Genomic DNA, 6,509 nt, shown 5'->3' with positions numbered 1-6,509 from the left:
ATATCTGTGAACCAAGAGATAGATGAACTGTCACTATTGAAGCATAGTTCTGTTTTATATGCATACACTAGTGCTTATTTTATATACACTACCTGGGCAAAAAAAAAACAACTTGATTTAAATAAGCAAATACAACCCCGATTCCAAAAAAGTTGGGACAAAGTACAAATTGTCAATAAAAACGGAATGCAATAATTTACAAGTCTCAAAAACTGATATTGTATTCACAATAGAACATAGACAACATATCAGATGTCGAAAATGAGACATTTTGAAATTTCATGCCAAATATTGGCTCATTTGAAATTTCATGACAGCAACACATCTCAGAAAAGTTGGGACAGGGGCAATAAGAGGCTGGAAAAGTTAAAAGGTACAAAAAAGGAACAGCTGGAGGACCAAATTGCAACTTATTAGGTCAATTGGCAATAGGTCATTAACATGACTGGGTATAAAAAGAGCATCTTGGAGTGGCAGCGGCTCTCAGAAGTAAAGATGGGAAGAGGCTCACCAATCCCCCTAATTCTGCGCCGACAAATAGTGGCGCAATATCAGAAAGGAGTTCGACAGTGTAAAATTGCAAAGAGTTTGAACACATCATCATCTACAGTGCATAATATCATCAAAAGATTCAGAGAATCTGGAAGAATGTCTGTGCGTAAGGGTCAAGGCCGGAAAACCATACTGGGTGCCCATGATCTTCGGGCCCTTAGACGGCACTGCATCACATACAGGCATGCTTCTGTATTGGAAATCACAAAATGGGCTCAGGAATATTTCCAGAGAACATTATCTGTGAACACAATTCACCGTGCCAGCCGCCATTGCCAGCTAAAACTCTATAGTTCAAAGAAGAAGCCGTATCTAAACACGATCCAGAAGCGCAGACGTCTTCTCTGGGCCAAGGCTCATTTAAAATGGACTGTGGCAAAGTGGAAAACTGTTCTGTGGTCAGACAAATCAAAATTTGAAGTTCTTTACGGAAATCAGGGACGCTGTGTCATTCGGACTAAAGAGGAGAAGGACGACCCAAGTTGTCATCAGCGCTCAGTTCAGAAGCCTGCATCTCTGATGGTATGGGGTTGCATTAGTGCGTGTGGCATGGGCAGCTTACACATCTGGAAAGACACCATCAATGCTGAAAAGTATATCCAGGTTCTAGAGCAACATATGCTCCCATCCAGACGACGTCTCTTTCAGGGAAGACCTTGCATTTTCCAACATGACAATGCCAAACCACATACTGCATCAATTACAGCATCATGGCTGCGTAGAAGAAGGGTCCGGGTACTGAACTGGCCAGCCTGCAGTCCAGATCTTTCACCCATAGAAAACATTTGGCGCATCATAAAACGGAAGATACGACAAAAAAGACCTAAGACAGTTGAACAACTAGAATCCTACGTTAGACAAGAATGGGTTAACATTCCTATCCCTAAACTTGAGCAACTTGTCTCTTCAGTCCCCAGACGTTTACAGACTGTTGTAAAGAGAATAGGGGATGTCTCACAGTGGTAAACATGGCCTTGTCCCAACTTTTTTGAGATGTGGTGTTGTCATGAAATTTAAAATCACCTAATTTTTCTCTTTAAATGATACATTTCAGTTTAAACATTTGATATGTCCTCTATGTTCTATTCTGAATGAAATATGGAATTTTGAAACTTCCACATCATTGCATTCTGTTTTTATTTACAATTTGTACTTTGTCCCAACTTTTTTGGAATCGGGGTTGTATTTAGGAGTCTTTGATTGGGTAATTACTACACTGATATATATTTCACCTGGTAAAAGTTCTTTTAACCCTAATTGATGCAGTGAATAGCTTCTCATTTCTTTAAAAACCATGTCTGAAGACATATCCTGTGGTCATGGAAGAGAGGTTACTGTGTTTCAGAAGGGTCAAATTATTGGCCAAAGAAAACAACTAAAGGAGACTGCTGAAATTACCGGAACTGGGTTAAGAACTGTCCATCGTATTATTAAAACCTAGAAGGATGGCAATGAACTGTCAACTTCATGGAAGAAATGTGTTCAGAAAAAAAATATTGACTGAGCATGATCAGTAGTCACTTAAACGCTTTAAGCTGAATCATTTTAAAAAAGAAAAAACTGACATCAGAACTCATGCCTATGTTTAATAGTGAAAGTAGGAGTATTTCCACATGCACAGTGCGATGAGAACTCATAGGATTGGGAATAAACAGCTGTGTGGCCATAAGAAAACTATTTGTAGTAAGGCTAATCAGAAGAAAAAGTTTCAATTTGCTAGGGAGAATAAAAAGATTGGACTCTAGAGCAATGGAAAATAGTTACGTGATCTGGTAAGTCCAGATTTACCCTATTCCAGAGGGTGCATCAGGGTAAGAAGGTAAGTGCACAAAGCGATACATCCATCATGCACAGTGGCCATCTGGATGCAGTGTTCTGATCTGGGGTTGCTTCAGTTGGTCAGGTTGAGGCTCAGCAACATTATGTGGCAATAAAATGAAGTTGGCTGACGAACTAAATGACCAGGTTATCACATCAATCGATTTCCCTTCCCTTAGTGCATGGCCACAACACTGGGGCCAAATTGTGAAAGAGTGGTTCAGAAATCATTTTCACACATGAACTGGCCACCACAGCGTCCTGACCTCAACCCTATTGAAAGTCTTTGGGATGTGCTGCAGAAGACTTGACACAAGAAGACTTGGTTCAACTCTCCTGTCATCAAGACAAGATCCTGGTGAAAAATTAATGCAACTCTGGATAGAAATAAGTGTTGGGAGATTGCGTAAAGATGTTGGAACAATGCTGCAGGGAATGCATGCCATAATCAAAGCTAAAGGTAGTCCAATAAAATAGTGTGGGGAACTTTTTTTGGCTGTGCAATATATATGCGCGCTTGTTTCACTCAAACATTTGAGGATGTAAAATATTTACATTTATGGCATTTTGCAGACATCCTTATCCAGAGTGACTTACACAAGTCACCCCATGTAAAGATTAGTAAAAAGCGCTAGAAAAAATCCACTTGTTGAAGTAGCTTCATTACTGATGTAGGTACAGTCCACTATACTTTTAAGAAACTACATTTCCCATCAGCCAACTTCTGCGTTGACCTACGTCACGCCTGGGCAGGATCACTTTCATCACATCCTCCATGATTCCGTAAAGGACCTGGAAATCCGCCATATCTTTATCTCTTGTGTCCGGATTCCAAGCGGTCTGGACGCACAAAGAGATACGCTCCGCCGGGCAAACCAAATAAGATGTCTTTTCTTTTTTCATTTCTTTGTTTACCACTAGCTACGGTAGATTCTAAGATCGCGCGATTTTTTTTTTAAAGATATTTTTTTGGGCTTTTTGCACCTTTATTGGATAGGACAGTGTAGAGACAGGAAATGAGCGGGAGAGAGAGAGACGGGAAGGGATCGGGAAATGACCTCGGGCCGGAATCGAACCCGGGTCGCCCGCATTCATGGTATGGCGCCTTAACCACCTGAGCCACGACGCCCCCGGGATTCGGGGGCGATTCGGGACTGAGCCGCTGTGCGCAAGTCACTTACCACTTGCAAGTGGAAGGATGGCAAGCCTAAAGACCATCATAACTACACAATGGGCAGTATTTGCATCAGTATTTGCAGTATTTTCATACTTTTATACTCTTTAATGAAAGGTGATACAAGGCAGAAGTCCGCGCCGTTTTTCAGCAGTCGCGTTACATGACCAACACCAGCGAATCAGGAAGGTGGATGTCACAGTGACGTTGTCCAATGACGACGCCAGCTAGAGCTCAGCACAGCGTATCCGCGTATTCTCAATGTTTACACAGCACCGGATCAGACACGATCTGGATTGAATACGTGGACCCTGGCAGATTCCCGTTTTCCGGTGTTTCCAGGCGTTTTAATGTAAACGGACAGTGCATCCGCGAAGAAAACGAAACAGATACGGTCTAATGTAAACTTGGCCTTAGCTACACAAAGCTAATTCTCTTTTAAGCCACACCCACACAAGGCCTCTCACATACACACACACCGTTTGTATATATTCCATCTGGTATTATCCATTTTTATCTTTGTTATAATAAATTCATTTATTACTGAAACTGTGGGTTTTTTTTGTGTTCCAATAATATACTCGAGGTTGCCCAATCTCCAAAGAATTCAGAAAGGTGCATATAAGTTATGTAATACGGTAAGTGATCATAATAATTTGGAATATACCATAATTTGTCTGTTTGGTAATTTATTATTAAGCACCAAAATTAACGGTACGATTCACCTGAATGATTCACTTGAATGAGTCAATTTAAACAATTCAAATAAGACTGATTCAATTTAATTATTAACCTTCAAATTTAATATGAGACTGATTTAATGAGATTGATCACTCAATTACCCAAATGCACCCACATATTAAACTGGTGCCCCGTGTGAGGAGATTGGTTTGTTGACTTCTTGAATATTGTTGCAACAACAGATAAACCATCAGTTTGTTTAAGCAACTGCTAAGGTATATTCCCAGGTGTTAAACGGTTAACAGTAGCGTGATAACCATGTCACAAATACTCATAACCTATTCATAACTTGGGATAAGAGAACATTTCCAAACAACAAGCCTTTTTGATTAATTATGTAGTTAGTTAATTAATAACGATTAATTAATAATTAACTCATTGATTCATTAATTATCCTAGTATCCAGCCTAAGTAAAATGGCATCCCCTCGTGTCTCAAAAATTGAAGACAACGCTCAAGACGTGTCTCATCTTGAGGTCATCGCAGACCTCATTCACTGCTCTGCCTCCAAAAAGGCGAACATTAGGAACACGAGTAAGAGTGAATGCCAGAACAACATAGATAACTCGAACAAACATATGAGAGATCCAAAAAGAACAACTTTTAGTGTCCAAGCGGCACTCGGTAACCTATTCCTGTCATACTTCCGAGATACTGATTCAGAAATCAGATGCCTCCGCGGAGAGGTTGAAAGGCTGACCACCAGCAACGCCGAGCTGGCAGCCGATAATAATGATTTACATAGGGAGTGTGAGCTCTTGAAGAACTCCCTTGGGGATGGCACCGAAAGGCTAGAGAAAGCCGAAAAGGCTGCCAAGAGGGCTGCCGAGGAGCAGACCCCCCAAGAAGAGCGCGAGGGGCATGACAGACCCCCAACAATGCGCCGAAGCTCAGAGCGGGAAGAGGCGTCTGAACCGGACACCGTAGATGACCTGGTCGAGGACCAGACACCCCGCCAAACTCCATCAACTCGCTATACGACTTCGTCGTTTAGCCAGGGTGGAGCCATACTGTGCTCATTCCGAGCCCAGGACCATAGCACACCCAGGTCAGTGTGCTACAGTACCCCTGATCAATCTTCGGATGAATCAGGCTATGAATCCAGTGCGAAATGGGAACAAGACCAGAGCAGCTTAGATAGTGAGTGCTCAGAAGAGCCAAGAAGGTCGCACAAGGACGTGCACCAAACCCTTCACTTACAGCAAATTGACCTACTTGCCAAAGATGTCGAACGATTCGATCCCGACAATCAAAGAACTAATGCAAATGATTATTTGCGAGAAATTGACCGATGCCTGATGGACCTGCCAAACGCCACAACGCGAGAAAAACTTAAACTAATCTGGAAGACCTCCAGTAGCAGCGTTCGTGCCCTTTTAGAGACACTACCCCCAAACATTCACGATAGTTATTCGAAACTTCGCAACTACATGAGGGAAGAATATGCGCCATACACGGATGAAACCTCCGCGATATTGTGTGCATTACAAATCAAACAAAAACGGTCTGAGGCGCCTCGTGAATATTATAGATGGCTACGTACTGCCTATTTCCAAGGTAGTAGCGCACCAGGTTTGGAAGAAGATAGAGGTTTCAAATCCCTCTTCTTACATAACCTCCACCCAAGCGTGCAGACTCACGTCGCACTGACGTGTCGACAGGGTTTCCACTCGATGAGGGAAATTAGGCGACTAGCCCAAATGACCTGGTAGACCATTGTCAAAACCGCAAACGGAAACGATGATAAACCCAGAGTCCTTAGTCTCCAGAGTGCAGACGAGTCCCCGCTAGCCTTAGGAGGCGGCGAAGCTCCAAAAGGGGGACCCCCCTGGAGAAATCCCGGTCCAAACCGCCCCTTGCCGAGCCATCACCAGTGTGAGCGGAGAAATCGGCAAGGTAAGGCCAGGAAGGACTGAAGGCAAGTCCACAGTGACTATGGCAACCGCCCATCACATAAAAAGGGTCGTAGGGAACAAGGCGGTTGGCAGCAAAACCGTCATCCCCGCTCTGGCCAGAGACGGCAGGAGCGTTCCGACCATAACACTAAACGTAGGGGTAGAGATGAACAACACAGTGACTCAGACCAACCTGGTAAGATCAGCTCAGAGCTGGAATCTTTAAAAGCCCAGTTGGCGGAGATTAAAGAACTGTTACAACAGAGGTCGGACCCCTCAACAAAATAAATCGAAACGAGCGTAAAAGAACAAAAGGCCTACTACGACCG

This window comes from Neoarius graeffei, chromosome 5 (genome assembly GCF_027579695.1).
Source record: "Neoarius graeffei isolate fNeoGra1 chromosome 5, fNeoGra1.pri, whole genome shotgun sequence".
NCBI classification, from domain to species: Eukaryota; Metazoa; Chordata; class Actinopteri; order Siluriformes; family Ariidae; genus Neoarius; species Neoarius graeffei.
Note: the sequence above shows the minus strand (reverse complement) of the source record.